A 24,392-nucleotide genomic window follows, 5' to 3' on the forward strand; every position below is an offset into this window, starting at 1 on the left:
TGCTTCTGGACCTTTTCATTTAATCAATGCAGGGTTAGATAGATTTTTGATGTAAAGGGGACACAAAAAGTTATGGGGTACACACTGGAAAGTGGAGCTGAGACTATAACCAAATCATTCATGAACTTATTGAATGGTACATTAGGCTTGAAAGGCTAAAACCCTACTTCTGATCCTAAACCCTATGTTCCAATGTCAACAAAGAGGCAAGAAAGAGACAGAAAAGTAAAATAAGCCAATTCACCAATGCGTACTTTTCAAATTTCTTCCGGAAATTGTACATCTGAAAGAATGCTATGCCACACCAGTAATAGTTAATTTTCAATGCCAGAGAAATTGATTGGAAGATACACAGAGGGTGGTACGTGTATGGAATGAGCTGCCAGTGGAGGCTGATACAATTACAGCATTTAAAAGGCATCTGGATGGGTATGTGAATAGGAAGGGTTTCGAGGCATATGAGCCAAGTGCTGGCAAATGGGACTAGATTAGGTTAGGATATCTGGTCGAGTTGGACGAGTTGGACCGAGGAGTCTGTTTCTGTGCTGTACTTCCTCCATGACTCTATGACTCTAAGTCTTTAATACGTCATTTTGTCAAATGAATTTGCACTTATAATGTCAAGGCTTTAAATTTTTGTGATGAGGTTTAATGTGGTATAGTTTAATGAGGTATTTTATGGTCAAATGCAGCAAGATCATTAAAAAAAGGGAAGGTTGAGGTTTTAATATTGCTTTTGTAATATAACCACATTTCTTTTGCAAAGCTAACAATACAACTTGAATGGTAACTTTCAGATAGTCCTATTCAACTGTTACGCTGCCTGGAGCTGTTGTGATGTTTACCTATAAATATTACATATATGTTTCTTGCTAATTTGATAATAATTTCTGGGTCAATGTTTCTGAAATGGCTTGAGAATACAAAATGAGCTTTAAACTAATTTGGTTATTTTATATTAATTCTCAATTTCCTGGAGGCTTTTTCTATCCTTCACTCTCACACTAATTGAGTTTCAGAGAGAAAATGGGTTAGTTTGAATGCAGCTCTGACTATCAGGGAAATTAAGCAACTTCAAGCACGACATAAACGTAAAGGAAAGTTACAAAATGTAGCTGATAGAGTGATAGAAATTGTGAACAAAAATAAATAGTTACACTTATATCGAAGCTTTCATGACCACCCAAGTGCTTTGTAGTTAATGCAGTAGTTTTCTGAAGTGCAGTTGCAGTTGTAACTGCAACCAATTTGCACACAATCTCCCACAGGTAAAATGAGATAATGACCAGATAATTTGCTTTTGGTTGACTGCTAAATTAATATTGACAAGTGCACCAGGGATGACACACCTATTCTTCTTCAAAATAATGCTATGGGAACTTTTATGTCCATCTGAGAGAACAGATGAATCTTATAACATCTCATCCAAAGATCAACAGCAAACACCATACCGTGTTAAGCCCTGTGCTAAGAATGAATAATATAAGATGTACGAAAATGAAACATGCAGTGGTAAAAGAATGAACCGTATTGATAACTGCAAGAAATAGAGATGATTGACCAATAAATAAAGTTGCCATAGTCCAATAGGCTTTCGATCCCATTACAGAAAGACATCTGTTGGTGGTTTAACCTGAGGGTCAGCACACCTCAAGCAAGAGGAGTGGTTGAGAAGGAAAATCCTTCATGGTAACCTCAGCCAGTGCAGGGATTTAACCCACACTGTTGGCATCATACTGCATTGTAAACCAACCACCAGCCAACTCAGCCAATCAACTACAAATTGGCTGATGCATACATAAAGAGACTAATAGGGATAGTCAGAGACTGTTAGGCAAATGTGAAGGGTAAACATATTTACATCCCCACTGATGGAACAGATTAGATGGAAAATATGCATGACAAGCATGTTAAAGAGACAAAAGAGTTATTGCTTAGTTCATTGGCTGGTTGGCTTTTTTTTTGCCAGGCAGAATGATACCAACAGTGTGGGTTCAATTCCTGCACCAGCTGAGGTTACCATGATGGTCCTGCCTTTTCAACCTTGACCCTTGTGTCTGAGGTGCGGTGACCCTCCGATTAAATTGATCACCCGTCTTCTCTCTCCCATGAGAGATTGGAATGTTTGTGATCTTACTGCTTACATAGTTGAGCAGATTGAAACATTTTGATCATCACCTGAGTCTGGAAGGAGTAAGAATGTTTATGATGAAGTTCAAATTCCACAGGAAGTGGATATTTGGGGCTCACCAACACAATAAGGCTGATGCTGGAAGTCACTAACAATGGAGCACTCACTGTCACCTTTCATCGTGCTGGAACTTGAAAGTGCACAATAGGACAAAAATGGCTGTGACCACATGGCATGGGTGGCCTAAGTGACTCAACTATGAAGGCAATTCAGCAACACACACCATTCAAAGTGTTTTTTATAGGGGAACAATGTTAGTCATATGTCATGCAAGATCAAACACACACAAATACAGACTGCTTTTGAGCATTGTGCACAAATACAGTTTAAAATTAAGTTTCTTTGGAATTATTCAACATGTTCAAACTGATTTTTGCACAATTGATCCTCACATGCTAACGTTGTGCCACATGCTCACCCTACCTGCATATTTCTGACAAGACAGAATGAAATGAAGATAGCTCTCTTTGAACAGAGCACCTCTTGGTATCCTTATGCAGAATGTATCAAGCATTTCCAATAGAAATAACCAGGTGCATAAAATTCCATCGCCACTGTCACCTTCACATCTTGCAAGTTACTCCTTGCTGAATTTCAGTTGGGAGAAATGTTCTCTGAGTAGCCTTGTCTTCACACTAAAAGCCTTTTCCCACTTCCTCTTTCTTCTTTCTTCAGCTTATCCTGCTCCATCTATCTTTTGTTCATTCACCATCTTGGTTGTATTGTGAAGAGTCTGTTCTTTGTACAGAAACCTTGAAGTAAGCAAAACCCCCTTTAGCACTTGCCACAGCAATTTCTAGGTTTTTGTATATAACCAACATTGACTAACCAGGGAGTAGTCAATGATAATTGAATAGGGTTGGGGAGCCTTCCTTACATTCGTAACAACTGTGTGGGTTAAGGGAAAGTATGGAGTAAACTCCAAAATGAGTGTCCAATAAACATCGATAATGATCAGCATCATGATTGACCTATTCAGTAAATGTCTGATGAATTTCTGTATGTACGTTAACACCTACTCCGAAGTAGTGTTTAATGCACTTTATCCTACAATTGTGAGCTCGTGCACCAATTTGAAGCTCTAAGATTGCTCATAATAATCAAGAAAACCAGGAGTTAAAGGGCTGAAGTTTTCACCTGCTGTGTTTGATTAATCTGATTGGTAGTAATGCAGATGGCACACAATGTTAGCATGTCGAGGATGAGTTGTGCAAAAAACAGTCTGAGCATGCTGAATGATTCCAAAGAAACTTTATTTTTAACTGTATTTGTGCACAATGATCTATATCATTTGACAAATGACCGTGACATGAAAATGGTTCGACGCATCCAGGTACGGGCAGGTATGCAGTTAAACTCCAACATTAAAAGCTTGCAATCTGTGATGTTCTATTCCTACATTAGCTTTGCAAACATATCATCTGCCTACCTGACTCACCATTAAAATATTGGATATTGTTATCCTTGCAGAAATGAACTATATATAGTCAAGAGAAAATTAAATAATTTCTATTCCAATCTAGCAACTTCTGACTTCATTTGATTTCAATTGATTTATTATTGTCACATGTACTAAGATACATTGAAAAGTATTATTTGCATGCTATCCAGACAAATCATACCTTACATAAGTATGTCAGGGTAATAGAACAGAATGCAGAATACAGTGTTACAGATACAGAGAAGGGGCAGAGAAAGATCAACTCTAATATATGAGAGAGAGCTGCTCCTAAGTCTGTTAACAATGGCGAAGAAGCTAATCTTGAATCTGTTGACATTTGTTTTCAAATTGCTCTATCTTCTGCCTGATGGAAGAAGGTGAAAGAGAGTATAACCTGGGTGGGATGGGTCTTTGATTATGTTGGCTGCTTTTCCAAGGCAGTGGGAAATATAGACAGAGTCAATGGATGGAACGCTGGTATTAATGACTACTAGCCAATATTTTTGGCACCAGAATTTAACCATTTCCAATGTGCAGTCTGATTCCTCAAGCTTTTAGTTTTCATTAGAAATGTCAAAATTTAAAGATATTTTTTAGTTTTAAAATTTTCTGTTTACATTTTTCTTTCTGTCTCTTTTTGTCTTTCTGTTAATCCAATCTTTCTGTTCCTCTTTGATTTTGTTTTCTAATCCTGAATCAGCATTGAATTCTCCCATTTTATTTTACACTTCCTTCTCAATAATAGCAATGTAAATTTCACAGTCCTTCACACTGGTTGGTTATGAACATTATACAAATGCCTGCCTTATTCACTCTGGTCTCAGGTGCCCTATTTCCCTCACTGTTTGAGTTTTCAACAATTTGCCACACAAAAAGCTAAACATGCACAGGCAAGTCTAAACAATGGCAGATACCTCAGCAAAACTGTTCCAATAAGAATTTTAAAACTTCTGAGTATCTCAACTCTGATGAAGGTTCCTGAAATGTTATCATAAATATTATTTGCAAGCTTGAGTTCTAAAGGTGAACAGAATTATGGACAGCTTTAATTTGATTTCTGTCCCTTTATAGTGTGTGCCAAGAAAGGAGGCATAATTTCAATTTCATTTTTGAGTTCTGTCAGTGGTGTAAATTTTTTTTACATACAGTTAAGTGAGACTTTACTAAAAAAAAACCCTTGGGGTGAATAGTTCAATTCTATAGTAAGCAACGATAAGAGAAATATAAGGGCTGAACCAATGACACAGAGAGACAGTGAAAAAAAGTTGGGAAGCATCCTGAAGGTTAGTGCAAGTTTTTTTTCCAGAGAGAATAGGTCCACAACATCAGCATTAAAGTGGTGTTGGAAAAGCACAACAGGTCAAGCAGCATCTGAGGAGCAGAAAAATCAACGTTTCAGGCAAAACCCTTTCATTATGAAGGATCTTACTGCTCCTCAGATGCTGCCCGACCTGCTGTGTTTTTCCAGCACCACTATAACCTTGACTCTAATCTCCAGCATCTGCAGTACTCTGCATGCAACAGGGAGAGCCTTTTTCCAAGTATGGGGGTGGCAAACACGAGGGGACAAAACTTTAAAGTGAGGGGAGATAGGTATAAGACAGATGTCAGAGGTAGTTTCTTTACTCAGAGAGTAGTAACGGTATGGAATGCTTTGCCTGCAACAGTGGTAGATTCGCCAAGTTTAAGTACATTTAAGTCGTCATTGGACAAGCATATGGACGTACATGGAATAGTGTAGGTGGGATAGGCTTCAGATTAGTATGATAGGTCAGCGCAACATTGAGGGCCGAAGGGCCTGTACTGCGCTGTAATGTTCTATGTTCTATGTTCTATGTAACATCAGCAGTGCAGTTTAGCTATCTCCAAAGCAGTTGGATAGAAGAAAAGTGGTCCCACATGGCTTAGAAATTAGAAAAACAAAAGCTCCAGAAACAGAAGATTTTGAGGTGTTAAAGAGGAAGGCATTCGATAAAGTTGCTGAATGCATAAACTTAAGAAATTTAAGGAGTTTTAAGAACTCATACCAAGGATTATAAAAACTAGAAATGCTGAAGAAACTCAGCAATATCTGTGGAGAGAGAAACAGAATTAATTTTTCGAGTGAAATATTGACTATCCAACAATAAAGAACATTTTTAATATCAGTGATATAACAAGCCAGCTAAAGCAGTTTTGGTTTGTGAAAATGATTGGTCTGTTGCTTCATCAGTAACTTTTACAATTGGACTGAACGAGCTGTTCCAGGGTCATCCACAAGGTTATTATTATTAAAGAGCTTTTAGAAGTCGACTAATCAACTGGAGTCAACAGGTTTGACAATTATCCTGCTAAGAATGCCATCAGTTCACGGGTATTCTTAACTGTTTTGCAAGAAAAAACGCTTTTGCTGGTGTTACAGGAAATCTAATTTTGCCAAATCTTTTATCACTATCAAACACTTTTCAGAGAATTTGGTAGGAAGAACAAGAAGAGGCAATCAAAAGAAAAGCTACAATTCCAGAGGGATTGGAGGAACATTGGGTACAGAAGTACAAATCTTTGAAGTGGTAGGGTATGTTGATAAAGTGGATGCTGAAGCAAACAGGATTTTGAGTTTTTTAAACTCATGTCATAGAATATAAAATAAGGTAAAATATAATCCTGTCCAAAACACCAGCTCAGCTTCAATTGAAGTATTGTGTCCAATTCATGGCATCATACTTAAAGAAGGATGTGAAGGCAGTAGAGATGGTCTTGATACAATTGATGAGAATGACTTTGGTACGTGTAACTTCATTTACATGGTTAGATTAGAGCTTGTTCTTGTTGGAGAAGTGAATATTAGAAGGATTTGGTGTGTTCAAAATCATGAGGAGTATGGAGAGACAAGGGAGGCAGAAACTGGATCACACAAGGATTCAGAGCTACAGGATATCAATTTTACATGATTCACAAAACAAGCCACAGTGACATGAAGAAAATTGACATGCATTGAATGTTTAAGGTCTGAACTGCACTGCCTGAGAGTGTTGTGGAGGCAATTTAAATTGAGGTTTTCAAAAGAGAATTGCATGATTATCTGAACAGAAAAGTTTTGCAGGGCAATATGGAAAATGCAAGGATTATGGGATGTGATGATTTGCTTTTGCAGAGTCAGCATGGATGAAACTCCGGAATGTAGGGACACAGTTCTTGAGAACACCCATCGGGAAGAGGAAGTACATAAAAGGAACTGGACACAGTAATGGCAGTGATCTCAAGGCCAAGGACAAATTGTATCTCCTGGAAATGCCTGTCAAATGTCTGATTGGAAATGTGGCTCTGGGATTGGGTTCATCAGCCACACAAGGACCCACATAACCAGTACTGTGGAATTTCCTAGGGGGACAATCATATTTATTAGTGAGTGATTGCTGATGGTGGACATGGTGGATTGAATGGCCTGCTTTGGCTCCACAGTAACCATCCAATGATTTTATGATTCAATTTCTCTGAGATGAATTGATTCAGTTTTTTATGTTTGCATCTTCACCAGATAAATATAATTTTTGGATAGATATTGGCTTATGGACCTCCTATTATTTTATTTCTCTTACTTAGATTAGACTCCATACAGTGTGGAACAACAAGCCCACACTGACCCTCCAAAGAGTAACCCAGTCAGAGCTATTCCCCTCTGACTAATGCACCTAACACTATGGGTAATTTAGCATGCCCAATTCACCTGGCCTGCACATCTTTGGACTGTGGGAGGAAACCCATACAGACATGGGGAAAATGTTCAAAGTCCACACAGTCACCCAAGGCTGGAATTGAACCTGGGATGCTGGTGCTATGAGGCAGCAGTGCTAACCACTGAACCACCATGTCACCCTTAGGGTGATCCCTTTCTTTACAGATTCCACAGACAAATTCTTGCAGCTGAGGGTATAAGAGGGGACACACAGCTCACTCATACACTACATCCAATAGCTCTAGACAACCTCATTTAATCAATCTGGTGAAGATTCTGGTTGAGAAATTCCTGCACTGTTTCCATAACTGAAGCATGCATCAGAAAATGTCATCCAAAATATGCTTTTAATTGTCCTCAAATATTCACCAGTGAATTAAAATCTAACTATAGCTGACTTAAAATTAGCAACTGACATAGTATTAACTGAAAATTGCAGAAGAGAGTTCAAAATGTCCACAACTCTTTATATGTAAATATGATCTTAACTTCACTCTTAAAACATACTGTTTAGAAAATAGATGATTTACCAATTTGGATCTTGGATAACCTTATACTCAGAACAGTTTTGCCCATTTATTTAAATAATATGTTTTCACAATTTTATGCACCCATTTGCTCACTGTGAGTCAGCAGGGTTAACCACTGAACCACCGTGTCACCTGCTTTCACACTGTAGAGATTCTAAGATTCTACGTTCCTATTTCTAACTCTAATGTTTCATTTATCTTTGTGTTGTCTGAATACTCTTATATGACATTTTGTTTGATCATTGGTGTGGTTAATGAAGCAAAGCAGAGTTGAAATCCAAACACAGATCCTTGTGGGCACCACCAACCACATCCTACAGGTAAAGTGCCTGTCTATTATTCCTACTCTTTGTCTTCTTTCACTCAGCCAATTTCCTAACAAGGTCAATAAGTTGCTGTCAATTCAATAAGCTCCAGCTGTAACTAACTGTAACTAAATACTCCATGTTAGGGGCTTCAGTGATCTGTTATCTAGCAGTTCATATAAATTACATTGTCAAGCATTCCCCTTTCAATTACTTTAGTCACATTTTCAAAAAATTGAGTTAGGTTCCTCAGGCCATGACAAATCCAGGCTGGCTGATCAGTCAAAAATTTTCAGTCTCCAGGCAATCCACCCTTTTTTTTTAAAACGAGTGACAGAGTCATAGAGCCATAGAAATGTACAGCATAAGAAGAGACACTTTGGTCCAACTCATTCATGCCGACCATTTGCCAGCACTTGGCCCATATCCCTCTAAACCCTTGATATTCATAAACCCACCCAGATGCCTTTTAAATGTTGTAATTATACCAGACTCCACCACTTCCTCTGGCAGCTCATTCCATACATGCACCACTCTCTCCATAAAAAAGTTGCCCCTTAGATCCCTTTTAAATCTTTCCCCTCTCACCCGAAACTATTTCACTACAGTAGCTTTCAGGCTAATTAGTCTATAATTTCTCAAGTTCTCTCCCCTACTGACTTAAATAACATAGTGACAACTGCGATTTTCCAATCTAAATGAATGGTTCCTAACTCAAGAAAACTTTGTAGGATCATAGTTATGACATCTGCAATGTTCTTCCTTTTTTCTTCAAAAACCTGGGATGAAAACCATCTGATTCTGGAAGTTTGTCACTTTTTTCAGCCTATATCTTATTTCGTTATCTTAATTTTGGTGAGTATCTATCTTTCTTCCAATCCTAGGTTCTTTGTGAAACTTGGCATGTTATCATTTTCTTCTACACTAAAAACAAAGTAATTATTTAACATGTCTGCCTTTTCCATTGTTTTTGTAATATCTCTATTGTCAGTTTTTAAGGGGCCCACATTTCTCTTCATCACCCCTTTTTCCTATCATACTTATAAAGGAATTTGTGTTCATTTTAATTTTCCTTGCAAGTTCCTTTTTACACATTTTTCTGTGGCTGTTATAATTTGTTTTATCCCTTTTCTTCAACCACAAGCCAGCGTATATATAGTTGTTAGAAGAGGGGTGTGACTAACTGGAAGGAGGGGCCAGCAGTGGTCTCCATGGTTTTTGCAAGACCAGGAGCAGCAATCCTGCTTCGGCTTGTTCATTAGAAATTAAAAATAAGATTGTTTACCTGTTTGTGGGTGACCTCTAGTGGTGTCTTTAAGCACCACTGTTTAAGCCGCTATGGTCTGGAAAAAGATCAAATTGAGCTCCACCCAGTTAAAGACAAATGTTTGGCAGGGTCAAGAATGGTGTTAGGCCTCTGATTTGCATATTCAAGTCACGAAATGCTTGTTCTAAGTGAAATCTGGAAATATTTGGCTTACAACTTGGCAAACAATGCTACTCTAAGGAAGAACAAATGCAAAAGATCATAATCTGAAATTGATATTCCAAATCCCACTTTACCCAAAAAATGAGTGAGCCAGTGATCAATGTGAGATAGGAGAAAGTGAGGACTGCAGATGCTGGAGATCAGAGCTGAAAATGTGTTGCTGGAAAAGCGCAGCAGGTCAGGCAGCATTCAAGGAGCAGTAGAATCGACATTTCGGGCATTCCTGAAGAAGGGCTCATGCCCAAAACGTCGATTCTCCTGCTCCTTGGATGCTGCCTGACCTGCTGCGCTTTTCCAGCAACACATTTTCAGCTCATCAATGTGAGATATTCAAGCTCACTTGCAGAAAACCTCCATATGGCACTTTTCTGTTTCCTTATAGTAATGTATCATGGTGTGTGATCTCAATGAAGTGGAAGATTGAATCTATCTTTCATCGTTATGCTTCACTGTGTTTTATTGGGTCATAATACTTATAATTTCTTCAGCCATAGCAACAGCACTCTCTGTGACTGCCAATATCTTCTAACTCTAGATCTGCTTGGTGCACTAGTGATGTTCTGAGGAAGATAATCTCCAAACCTGTTGATTCTGTGTTCAAAAAGCACAACAGGTCAAGGCAAGACTGAAGCCTCTTCCAAACATGTTTGCCTGTTCATTGGACTCAACAGGCTGAGAAAATGTTTAGCTATCTAGGGTTGAATTTTAACCAAAAAAGAAGTGTTAATTTCAGAAAGATTTTAATGGAGGGTTTCCCTCCATGAGCTCTAGCAAGTTTGCTCACACAATTCTCTGCTACTCAATTTATTATGTTGTACCATGCCACCATGGCACTATGCTCATACTATCATGCACACACCAGCGGCAGGTGGACTCACCATTGCAGCACCATATTTATAGCCAAACTATAGGCAAGGTCATTCATTGCCAGCTATAATTAGATCTTCACAGTATAAGTAGTGGAAGGAGAAGAAGAAACAGCTACTGACAGCAAAAATGTAGCACAAGTGACACTTCACAGAAAATAAAAATGAAGCTACAAGTGCTCCCCTTCCTTAGCACCATATATGTTGGAATCCTGTCTGAAGGTGTCACAGTCACTCAGTGGTTAGCACTGCTGCGACCTTGGTTCGATTCCAGTCTGTGTAGAATTTGCTCATTCTTCCTGTGTCTGCATGGGTTTCCTCCTGGTGCTCCGGTTTCCTCCCACAATCGAAGGATGTGCAAGTTTGACGGACTGGCCATGCTAAATTGCCTGTAGTGTCCAAGAATGTGCAGGCCAGGTGGATTAGCCATGGTAAATGCAGGGTTACAAGGATAGGGTAGGGGGTTGGATCTGTGTGGGATGCTCTTTGGAGGGTAGGTGTGTACTTGATTGGCTGAGTAGCCTGCTTCCACAGTGTAGGGATTCTATGATTCCATGACTCTTTTCCTAATGCCCAGTATAACATAAGTTTGTCATTGTTCAATGTGGAAGCATCACCTGTTGGAAAGTCTTTAAACTATTGACAATGTAGCTTTCATCGGCCCGTATGAAAAACAAAGAAAAATCAAATCAAAGGAGGCTGCATTTGCTTCTGGGAACAAACTGGGACTGATTGCCTTTCAAACAACAACAATTTTACAATCAGTAAATGATTACTTTACCCAACTCACACTTATTGAAAGTGAGTGTCAAGGAAATCATATCTGGCTTCTTATGTCTGATGCTGCATCATTGTATTAAGGTAAAAGTGATATTCCTCACGTTAAGTGTCCTCACCATCCTCAGCGGAAGACTGCTGCTGCTCTCCCAACTCTTCAGTATCATCACATCCCCACTATGACTGGGCATAACACAGCATGTTAGGAATATTGGCACACTCTGACTGGACTGTCCTGCAAGCCTTCTCAAGACTGATTCAAGCAATGGAATCTCACCTTCAGATGTTGTATTGTCTGCAACATGGTGGAGGGAATGTGCTGCACTGTGTCCATGCTTGGCCTCAGTCAGGAGATTGTGCAACAGCGTCATCAGTAATGGTGCAGAGGGTAGCTATTCTCCCCCAGTAACCATTCTTGTGAGGTGTCTGGACCTTGAAATGAAGCAGGAACATGGGAGTTCTCAAGGACATGGGCATCATGGCATGTTGAGGGTACCTGGCACAGACCTCTGAGATGTGGTACCAGTGATCACAGATGATTTGTACATTGATAGAATGGAATCCTTTCCTGTTGAAGCCACATTGTTAAGGCACTCTCAATGCAATGAGTGTACAGTCAATAGCACACCACACTTTGGGGAAGCCAACTATATTGGCAAAGCCTCCTGCCTGGGCTGCAGGATTGATTTTCTTTCCCAGGGGAGCAAGGTGAGGTAGTGTGATCTGGTAGAGGCTGCATCAGGAACAGACTTGATAGATTTGTGGGTCAAGCATTGAGAGGTCTCTTACGGATTCTTGGTGCAGTTAATTCCATATCAACCTGCCAACCGAATAGGATGAACACCAATTCCTTTATCTCACAAGTCCTGCTCCAGCAATTGGATAATTCTGCGGCTGTGTCCCAAGTCATCTTCAATCTGTGGAGGCAATGCACTTCACTCACTCACATCCTGAGGGGACCTTCAGCTCTGACTCCTTCATGTGGATGCCATTCTGCAGCTGTTGAAGGTTGCTGCTAGTCCAGGGCATCTGGTGTATTAATGAAGAATGTAGGGGTTGCTACCAATAGAATATGTCTTGAGATGTTGGGAAATCCTGGCCAAGGTGAAAGTGCAGGAGGAAGTGGTGAGCTGGAGCTGCTGGGTACTCACTCAGACTGCGTGGTTGGAATTGCCACCGTTGAGTTTCTCTCCACTGCTTGGAAAAAATAACAAACTGCATGAAAAAATGAGGTCATGATAAAATGTAGATGTATGCACATAGACCTCTTGCTGCTCATTCGCAAGATTCTCATCTCACCAGAAAAACCCTGGGTGGAAAATTGGTTCTCATTTCCTCAATGTCAAGAATTTTATTGTTTTTGATATCACTATCTTTTCCCATCTGTTGCGTACATTATCCAGGGCCTGGGAAGATTCTGTCCAAACTTCTCAGTTTTCTCATCAGGGTGACAATGGTGTAAATAATGTTCAGACTACTATTTTCCCTACACATGGGAGATGTTACAGACATACCAAAATGACAGGCAGAAAAGGATTAACTGGCCCATCAAACCTGTACCACTATTGTGATATCTGGAGCACCATGATTAGACACTCCCTACTACCAACAACCATAGAATCTACTATGCAAGGAGTTTTTAAAAAAGTGAAGACTAATTATTGGGGGGGGGAAACATTGAAAACATTCTTCCCAACTTCCTTCAGGGGACTAATTGATCTTGGTAACATTACTTATGTAACATCCATCTATTATGACATGGGAATAGAAGATGAAATTAATCCAAATCAGCCTCCCTATCCCTGGATTCATAACACAGTAAAGTTAAAACATTCAATGACTCTCAAAATCATTCAATTGTTCCTTACCAGACTTTAAGAATAGCAGATATCAGAAACCAAGTTTAAAACTGAACCAAAATTAATATTTCATTATTAATAATGTAACTTCAGCAGAGAATAGATAAACAAAAGGCAATTTATTTAACATCTATGATTAGAGTCATATAGTCATAGAGATGTACAGCACGGAAACAGACCCTTTGGTTCAACTCGTCCATGCTGACCAGACATCCCAACCCAATCTAGTCTCATTTGCCAGCATTTGGCCCATATCCTGCTAAACCCTTTCTATTCATATATCTGTCCAGATGTCTTTTAAATGTTGTAATTATACCAGCCTCCAGCACTTCCTCTGGCAGCTCATTCCATACATGCACCACCCTCTGCGTGAAAAAGTTGCCCCTTAGGTCTCTTTTATATCTTTCCCCTCTTACTCTAAACCTATGCCATCTAGGTCTGGATTCCCCAACCCCAGGGAAAAGGCTTTGTCTATTTATCCTATCTATATCCCTCATGATTTTACAAACCTCTATAACACCACCCCTCAGCCTTCAACACTCCAGGGAAAACAGCCCCAGCCTATTCATCAGTGTCTCCCTATAACTTATATCCACCAACCCTGGCAACATCTTTGTAAATCTTTTCTGAACTTTTTCAAGTTTCACAACATTCTTCCGATAGGTAGGAGATTAGAATTGCACGCAATATTCCAAAAGTGGCCTAACCAATGTCCTGCACAGCCACAACATGACCTCCCAAATCCAATACTCAGTGTTCTGACCAATCAAGGAAAGCATACCAAATGCCTTCTTCACTATCCTATCTACCTGCGACTCTACTTTCAAGAAGCTATGAACCTGCACTCCAAATCTCTTTGTTCAGCAACACTCTCTAGGACCTAACCATTAAGTGTATAAGTCCTGCTAAGATTTGCTTTCCCAAAATGCAGCACCTCCCATTTATCTAAATTAAACTCCATCTGCCACTCCTCAGCCCACTGGCCCATCTGATCAATAGTCAAGAGTGTGGTGCTAGAAAAGCACAGCAGGTCAGGCAGCATCCAAGGAGCAGGAAAATCAAAGTTCTAGGCCAAAATGTCAATTTTCCTGCTCCTCGGATGCTGCCTGACCTGCTGTGCTTTTCCAGCACCACACTCTTGACTGTAATCTCCAGCAGCTACAGTCCTTACTTTTGCCATCTGATCAAAATCCCATTGTAATTTGAGGTGACCTTCTTTGCTGTCCACTGCACCTCCAATTTTAGTGTCATCTGCAAGCTTACTAACTATATCTCTTGTGCTCACATCCAAATCATTTATAAAATGACAAAAGGTAGTGGACCCAGCACCAATCCTTGTGGCACTCCACTGGTCACAGGCCTCCAGTCTGAAAAACAACCTCTACCACCATCCTTTGTCTTCTACCTTTGAGCCAGTTCTGTATCCAAGTGGCTAGTTCTGCCTGTATTCCAGGAGATCTAAACTTGCTAACCAGTCTCCCATGAGGAACCTTGTCAAACGCCTGACTGAAGTCCACATAGATAATGTCCACTGCTCTGCCCCCATCAATCCTCTTTGTTACTTTGTCAAGAAAACTCAATCAAGTTTGTGAGACATGATTTCCCATGTACAAAGCCATGTGGACTATCACTAATCAGTCCTTGCCTTTCCAAATACGTGTAAATCCTGTCCCTCAGGATTCCCTCCAACAACTTGCCCACCGCCGATGTTAGGCTCACCAGTCTCTCGTTCCCTGGCTTGTCCTTACCATCTAAGTCCAACCATCTTCAACTAGAACCTTAACGCACACACATAGCAGTTAAGGGAGAAATTAAAAGGGGTGGCACACTGTTCCAGTGATTAGCACTGCTGTCTCACAGTGCCAGGGACCCTGGTTCAATTCAAGCCTTGGGCAACTGTCTTTGTGGAAATTGCACACTCACCCCATGTCTATGTGGGTTTTCTCCAGTGCTCTGATTTCCTCCCACAGTCTAAAGATGTGCTCATTAGGGGGATTGTCCATGGTAAATTGCCTATAGTGTCCAGAGAATATGTAGATTAGATGGATTGGCCACGGGAAATGTAGGATTACAGGGATAGGGTTGGAGGGGCGGTGGGGGGAGCGGTGAATCTGGGTTGGATGCTCTTTGGAGAGTCAGTGTGGACTTGTCGGGCCAAATGGCCTTTTTCCACACTTACAGGGATTCTGTTTTAAAATTATAATTTGCCAGTTCAACGGTTTCATGATGGGTAGCAGACCTTCAGAAATCCTTGGTTTATAGAATTGCTCATATACAAGTAAACTGTAGGTCTTGCTTGAATTCTGAAGTCGCCAATTTATGCAAACATGTCCAGTAGTCTTCCAGGATTATTGAGAAATTTCTTATAAAGAAATATTTTCTTATCAGAACAACCAATAAGTCAACAACTCTGGTGAAAAACCAAACAGAGAGAGCGAGCAAAACACTGCACTACTACCCAGAAGCTGGATACACACTCATGGCTTCAGAACGCCAGTCAGAACTGGTTCACTTTTTTCCACTCTTTTACCAAAATTCTCTGTGATTGGCTGGTCAGCACCAATCTGCCTTTGATTGTTCTTCACCATACAACCAGTTGTCAGTTCTCAGCCATGAAGATCTTCGTGCTGAAATGTCTGTAGTGTTCCGAGAACAATAATTCACCTACAATCACTTTTCCAGGCCAGTTTCCAGAAATAAACATTGGTTTATTTACTCTCGTATTTTGCAAAACAATCTGCCATTCAAAGCCTAAAGTACAATTCTCAACTTCAGCTCACAATTCCAAACTAAAAATGAGGAAAATAAAAATAACGCAATGTAAGTCTCAACAAAGATTTGATTTTCACCTCAGGCATTGAGAATTGAAAACATTTTATTTCTATAAACTGTTATCTTTCTTTTCACTTTCATCTACATCTACATACACATCGGTGTAGCTCAGATGGTAGCAATAACACCTCTGAGTCAGAATGTTGTGGATTCAAGTCCTGTACTGCCACTTCAGTACAGTACTGAGAATGTATTGCACTGTTAAACGTGCTGTCTTTCAGATGTAATGTTAAACCATGGTTCTGTCCACCCCCTTAGATGGATACAAAAGATGCTGTGACATTTTTGATGAAGAATTATTCCTGGTGTCCTGACCCCAACAGCCCTCAACAGCATCACAACAAATCAATAAACCAAAAGAACTGTGAATGCTGGAAATCAGAAACTATAAAAGAAAATTTATTGCTGGAAAAACTTATCTCGTCTGGCAGCATCTGCAGAGAAAAATTAGAGTTAACATTTCGGGTCCAGTGACCCTTTTTCAGACCATTCTGGTCCCTGGTCACTCTGATTTCTCTCCACAGATACTGCCAAACCTGCTATGTTTTTCCAGCATTTACTCTTTTTTTAGTTTCTGATTTCTAGCATTCACAGTTCTTTTGTTTATGTGATTTATTGTGATTTTGTTGAGGGATAAATATTGGGGTCAGGAAACTAGGAATAATTCTTCATCAAAAATGTCACAGGCTCTTTTGTATCCACCTGAGAGGGTGGATAAAAATAGAAATTGCTGGAAGAACTCAGCAGATCTGACAGCATCTGTGGAGACAAATTAGTTAAAGTTTCAGGGTCCAGTAACCCTTCTTCAGAACATTCTGGTCCCTGGTCACTCTGATTTCTCTCCATGGATGCAGTCAAATCTGCTGAGATTTTCCAGCAATTTCTATTTTTGTTCATAATAAATCGGTTGTTATTGCACTGCAGCATATAGGAATTTGTTCTGTGCAAATTGGCTGCTATGTCTCCTGCTTTACAGGTGGTCTCACTTCAAATACAGTACTTCATTGTCTGTGAAATACTTTGGAATAACTAATCGTCATGAAAGTAACAATAGAAATGAAAGATTCTTTTCTTTTTAGAACTGATAAAGAATATCTTCATTTTGTTTTTTTTTAAGAATTAAACTAATACTACAGCTGGATGGAAAACTGCACACTGAGTGAGCAGTTGTCAAAACATAAAGAGATGTGTTTCATTCCAAGAATTTTTAAATGTTTTGAGCAAGACGTTCAATGAAAACTTTCTAGAAAGTTTTACAAAATGTACTACTATCTCCTTCACCATACTGTGCTACTCTTGAAAATTCCAGAACAAAGCAAACAACTGATAGCTAAATATGTTTTGCAGTACATTTTGAAATTATCCATTATAGCCTAGTGCTGAACATTATTTGTTGGACATTGTTTCTGTGCATTACTCTGCCCAAATCAAGGAATGTTCCACATTCATTCTAACACATTTAAGAAATTGTTTTAGCCTCCTTTTGGCAGAAATTGCTCACATTTTTGTGTTTACTATCTCAGCAAACCTGAACAATGTGGGCTATGGTGAATCAATTGGGAAAGTATGACAAGATTAGAAAAATCAGATTCCCATGTCAAAAAGGAAAGTCTGATTTTTCCAGCCAAGAATGGAATGACAAAATGAGAATCTCTTTAGCGAGAAACAAGTGGTTCACTTGCATTCATTAACATCTTGTTATTACCTAATCTCATTTTATTTATATGCAGTTTGCTGTTCAGGGTGGAGAGAGACTGGACAGTAACAATACCCAATGTGAAAGTCTGAGGGGTACCTGGCAGCTCCAGCTCTCCACTTGTTCCTCCCAGCCTTCATCTTGACCAACAGTCACTAACAATGAATAATGGTTGCTTGCAAGCTCTGTTCAAGGTGGTCAATATTCAACACACTCCACCATCATGGCACATTACTGATTCACATTGAATATACACTTTAGAGCTCATGGCACTTTTCATTGCAATGCTGCTTGTGAGATGTTTTACATTTGGAGACAGCGCAATGCAACGGGGTGCACCTCAGGCCTTTCCACTTGTTTTCTTAGCTTACTTGTGCTTATTGTGCTTACTTGGATGCTGACGCCATCTTTGCCTTGCCTTATTGCTCATTGCTACATCATTCAGAATGTACAGGTTTGCAATACTTTGGTCTTGCTGTGTGTCAGCAGCAAGCACACTTGATGGCACTTCAACCAATGGTCATGTCTCAAAACGGGTCTCACTCAGAGTTGTCAGTGAAGGGGCTGCTGACACAGACAATGAAGACAGCACCTGATCTTGGTCCAGGGGCTTGGACACATCAGTCAGCTGTTTGAGATGAACAGAATTAAGGATTCCATAACGTTGCAGTCAACAGTCAGTCTGGAAGTCCAGTGCAACCGGACAGGAGCTGCACAGAGATCAGTCAGATGGAACTGTCCTTCCAAGTTGGTCAGTGGGAATTAAGTTATGGTCAGTCCTCTGGGCCTATTCACTGAATATCAAAAGGGTTGTTAGGGGCTGTTAGGGTCTGCAAAGGGAACTGTAATTATGAAGGGGGCAACTCGACATACAAAGATTGGAGCTGATACAGCATGGGTTAATGTGGGAGAGTATGGAAGTAAGGTCATTGATGGACACCACAGCCTGGCTTTGGTGTGAAGAGCAGTGCCAGACAATGCATGATTAAGCAGTACACCAAGAGCTCCGAAAGTAGAGTGATGAAGTAAATGGAAGAGTTGGAAGGAAACGTGCAAAAGCTCAAACCTGATGGGGTCATCAAAGCTTTGCAAAGAAGCAGAGGGATTCAGGCTGGAGGGACGGGGAGGTCCACTCGGTTAACAGGCTGAGACTGTGACTTACTCTGCTGAGCACAATGCATGTTGCCTTTAATCCTTCTGAATAGCAAATGTGCAACATAAACGAAAAGTGGCTGCCACCAGCCCCTGAGAAGGCAGGCTAAATGTCTCTTTCTGTCTGAAGATGTAGGTTATAGTGAGGTCCTTCAAGATTGCATTAATCGAGCACTTACGCAGTACCTACTGAAAACACAGAAGTCTGTACATGAGTCTCATGCAGTAACTAGCTATCAAATACAAATTCTAGTGGGCACTATGGTGCAGTGGTAGTGTCCCTACCCTTGAGCCAGGTGTTTCAGATTCATTTCCACCTGCAGCAGAGATATGTAAAACCATCTCTGAGCAGGTTGATTAGAAATTGTCTCAAATCCAAATCCTAGCCACAAGCAATTGTGGCCATATCATTAATGAAGTTCAAATAATCACAGGCGATATTCAAAATGTCACCTATGGGCCACAGTGGAGCTGATTCCTCTCACCTTGAACTGTAAGTATTTGACAACATGTTTCAATATGCAATATTGGGAGTAAGGGATGACATCTTTTCAGTAATCCTACTGGACTTATAATCATCTACTGTGTTTGCATGATATGGTTTGTGCTGCATACATCAGAATAAAGTCCACTATGTTAAAGGCCCATGTATAGACATCACATGACCCTCCTTGTCAGAATCCTCCATTCCCCACTGTATGCTAAACTGTCATTTGTAATTGATGAAAATATTGATTGCTCATAGTCCTAAGGACCTGTTCTGTTTCTAATATTCCCCACATATGTTTGTTAGAACAGTAACTAATGGATCCAGCCACAGAAATAGCTATTGTCACCTTGGCCATGGTGCAACGAAGGCACAGAGAAATTGAGGAGAAACAATTGCATTAGAAAGATCAAGATCAACAGCAATTTTCCAAACACCCTCCGCGGGAAGAAGTTAAACATAAAGGTCATCTCAAGATGCAGCTTAGGTATAGGGAATACAATCTCTGCTGTTCTTGATGCCATTTCCTCGATGTGAATAAGGTGCAGTATCTCCACAGCCTGTGGATGTCCTTGCACATCATCACAGAACTTTGCATCAGCTGGCACAGGACTAGTGAACTGAAATCTAGCCAAATGATTATCAATATGATAACTGCACTGCATTTTTAAGCAATAGGCTCCTTCCAAGGATGCGCCACGGACTGTGTGAGATCTCTCAATTATCCATCTACAAATGTACCAAGTCTGTCACAGAATGTAATTTGTGCCAATCACACCTCTTGTTCTCGTTTCGCTGTGAAATATTGCAGCCCGAGCAGGAAGCTCTGGCAACACAGCTGGCCTTCCTCTGGAACAGAGCACTTTCAACAGTACACACATCACATTGAGGAGGCCATATCCATGACTAGATTACTTCATCAAAAGAAAAAGCTTCCATTCAGTAAATGAATATCTTAGATGCCTGCGCCAAATACTTTGCTGGCTGCCATGATGCTTATACCTTGCTAACACTCAGGTTCCTGCTTCATTTCAAAGGCCAGATGTCTTACAAGGATAGTTACTGGGAGACAAAGGCTGTGCTCTGCAACCATGGCTGATGACTCCTCTACACAGCCTTCTGACTTGAGGCCAAATGTAGACAAAATGTAGCCCATTCTTCCACCAGGACCATTACGGAACAGATGATATAATAACTGCAAGAAAAGGTTCCAATAGTTGGGTCAGTCTGGAGAAGCCTTATGGTATAGTCCAAACAGTGTGCCACATAATATATTCATGCTGCAGTCTGAACAGCGAGGAGAGTGGCACCCCCTTCTGAGGAAGAAGATGAGGACATTAAGTAGGAGAAACATCACCTTCAATCCGATAGAGAAGTACAACTTCAGACATAACAAGTCAGGCAGGAATTCAATTAAACTCGCTTTGAATAGATGTGTGTTTGGTGAGAGCATCATTCACTAAGTGTATGTTTGTTGCTGGTTGCAATTTCAGCATCCCTGGTTCATTCCAAGAAGCAAATTATTTGGCTGGTTTTTTTTTAGTTTTCCTATTATTCAATAGAAGTTAATATTTTCAACTGATTGAAAGCTTTAGCTCCCATATTGAACAATGACAAGATGTTATTGTTATGGTTGGGCATTAGGGAAAGAGTAGCACTCCTTCAGGCAGAGATCTAACATGGTCTGGTGTTTAGGGCAGGTAGCCAGTGTAGCTTCATATTTGAGGTTGTACTCACTATGACAGCCCATTTGATGGTGATGATGTAAAATTTAGGATTGTGAGCTTGTACCCCAACGAAGCATCACCCGTGCCACCTATGTGCCCCTAAAAGCTTTTCTTTTTCATTGCCCTCTGACAATACGTACTGTGAAAGGCTATTCCTGGCTGGCAGCTTTTGACAAAGTGCACACTGGGATTGAGATATAGTGCTGTCAGAGTCTCCTGACAGTGGTGACCACATCCATCATTGCTGGGAAGCACACGATAGCACAGAATCAGTATCATCATGTTGTGGTAAAACTGGGTGAGGTTCGCAGCAGCGAACTGCATGAGATAACACTAGATTCATAGAGAGAAACTCTCTACGAAATGCCCAAGAAATTATTCAAAGCCAATTTTGGTACAATTCAGCCCCAGGTCTATTTCCTCTCTTACAGTATGTGATAGCAACAAGACTTGAATATTTCATCCATTCTGTCCCCACAGACAATCTTAGCATTTGAACTCAATCAGAAAGTAGTGCTGAACCATCATAAACATAGAATCTCTCCGGTGTCGAAGCAGGCTATTCAGCCTGTCGAGTCCACATGGACCCACCAAAGAGCAACCCAACCAACCCCTGTAACCCTACACTTTAACATGTCCAATCCAGCTAAATTGCCCATTTTTGAACCACAGGAGAGAACTGGAGCACCCGGAGGAAAGCCTTGCAGATACAGAAAGAATGAGCAAGCTCCATACAGACAATCATCCGAGCTTAGAATTGAACCTGGTAGCTAACACAATAAGACAGCAGTGCTAACCACTGTACCACCGTGTCACCATGCCACCCCTATCAAAATATCAGATTGCAGTTCACAAAATGATGGTAGATAATAAAGTGACATAGTTTCCTACACTATTGTGGCATCAGTGAATAACACTTCAAACCAAAGTAGAAATCTTGCTGCAACTGACTGATATCACAGGATCATTCTCTGTAAGATGTCAACAGTCTTTCTTGCCAATTAGTGCTTGCACTATTACCAGTTACTGAGTTTCACTTTTGTTTTTTATATGCACTCAGCAGTTTTTTGTTGCTGAAAATATGAACAATGTGAAGGAAGAAAATCATACTGCTTATCAAATAGATTGAATTTCATGGGTAAGTGTAACTTCTAAAACCTGCATCCTATAGGTCAATAAATTGCTACCTAATTACAGTGCATTGTTTTTTAGATATTACCTCTTTCTGAGTTAAATTTTAAATCTGGAAACCAATGAAATATAAATGATTATCACTGAGCATTCAGCTATTTAACATGGCAGTATTTGTCTTTCAGTGTCACTTTAGCAATACCAATACTTTATATTAAACAGAAGTGCTGTGTAGCACGTTCATGTCTTTTCATTGTCGGACATGGTCAATCTTAACATCCTTATCCACTCACCGACACAAAGTGAATTTCCAATTTACATATCATTCTTATCAGATTAAGTGGCAAGGTTTCAAAGAATTATCCATGTCACTTTTCTCATTATTCAGACATATGTGAGTAATGTTTTCCATAGCTTGGTTTTGCAAAGCACATATCAGAAAGCAAAGCAACGCTTCATCACCACTGCCACCCTCCCCCCAACCCCAACCCTCAGCACTTTCACCTGTCTGCTATTCCAGGGCTGACTGATAATGACCCCTCAGAGAATAATGTTTCCCCTGAAACACCATTAATAAGGTACCAGATTCTGTGGTGGCATTGACACACCTGGGACATGCAATATTCACCGTAAGTATATCTTAATGAAATCCCTGGACTCTCTGTGACCCACCCACAGTGTCCATTCTTTGCTTATTTCTGTATAGAGGGTGACACCTGTGACTTTTATGAAGGAAGGAGTTGGAGTCTTTACACACTGCTGATTCATTGCAGTCTGCAAGCAGAATCATGTGTTCCTTGTATCTCCCAATACAGACCTGGTTTCAACACCACACTAATGAAATGCTTATCAGACCTTTGAATTTTATGCGGGTACCTGAGCTGTTTGAGCAGATGGCTGATTCACATTGGGGTGGACAAATTGTTTTTCACTGTAGACAATAGTATTCCCAGGGTACTGAAAATGAATTATCAATGCAACCAAATAAGTTGTCAAAATTTCAACAAGCTGAAGTTTGCAACCAGTAGAGGGCATTGCTGACAAGTGATTTGCTAGCAATATTAACCTTTTTTAAAAAAAAGAATGTTGGGTACTGCAGATTTGTGGTAGCATGTCTTGCATACTTTTTTTTCATTCATGTGTGTGAGTTGAAAGAAAACCTGTGGATAACTATCTTTTTTTAAGTTGCATCATGCAAATAATCCTTAGTCTTTTATTTATTGTACCCGCATGGTTGGGTTTTGAATGAACAATATTTCACAGACTATTCAGCAAGCAATGTGGAATTTTAACTGGATTTACAAAAATCCTGTTTTTTTAAAAAAGTCAGTAATCTGTTTGACACAGAGGTAGTTACATGGATACAAGACTCTGTTTGGGGCATTCACCAAACCATTATCTATTTTAGTATATTTCAGTAACTCAATTTACATCAACTTTCAGGATTATTAGACATTTAATTCTAATAATATTGAGTTAGTAAAATGTAACAAATGATTATACAATGATGTGTACCAGTAGACAGTGGAATCTATCACAGGGTCTGCCTCACCATGTAACTCAAACACAATTAAATCTGTTCTGCACCATTTATGTCATACGTCATCAGGTAGGTCGTGAGAACTGTCTACTTCATTATTTAGATTTGGTTTTAAAATGCCAAACACTGGATTTGATATATATCTAATAGAAAATATGTTTGTCACACCGCCTAGCTGGATTTTTAAAGTGAACAGCAATACATAAAGGATTAATAATATATTAGAATAGTCTGATGTGCCTAATTCAGTAAAATATCTGTGTTTCTTCTAATTATTTATTGGAAGCCAGTGGCCTAGTGATATTATCATGAGACTATTAATCCAGAAACTCAGCTAATGTTCTGGGGACCCAAGTTCACCCATTTGGTTCACTAATGTCCTTTAGGGAAGGAAATTTGTCATTCTTACCTGCCTGGCCCATATATGACTCCAGATCCACAACAATGTGGTTGCTAGTCAACTGCCCTCTGGGTAAGTAGGCATGGGTAATAAATGCTGGCCTAGCCAGAAGCACCCACATCCCATGAGTGGATTTTAAAAAACATTGGAATTATGATGTTGCAATTGCATTTCTAAAATTTGTTAGCAGTGCAGACTTACACAAAAATAAATTCATCTATTCTGTGTTTACTGTCCTGCCCTCCAAAAGATAT

Source organism: Chiloscyllium punctatum, chromosome 4 (genome assembly GCF_047496795.1).
Source record: "Chiloscyllium punctatum isolate Juve2018m chromosome 4, sChiPun1.3, whole genome shotgun sequence".
Classification (NCBI taxonomy): domain Eukaryota; kingdom Metazoa; phylum Chordata; class Chondrichthyes; order Orectolobiformes; family Hemiscylliidae; genus Chiloscyllium; species Chiloscyllium punctatum.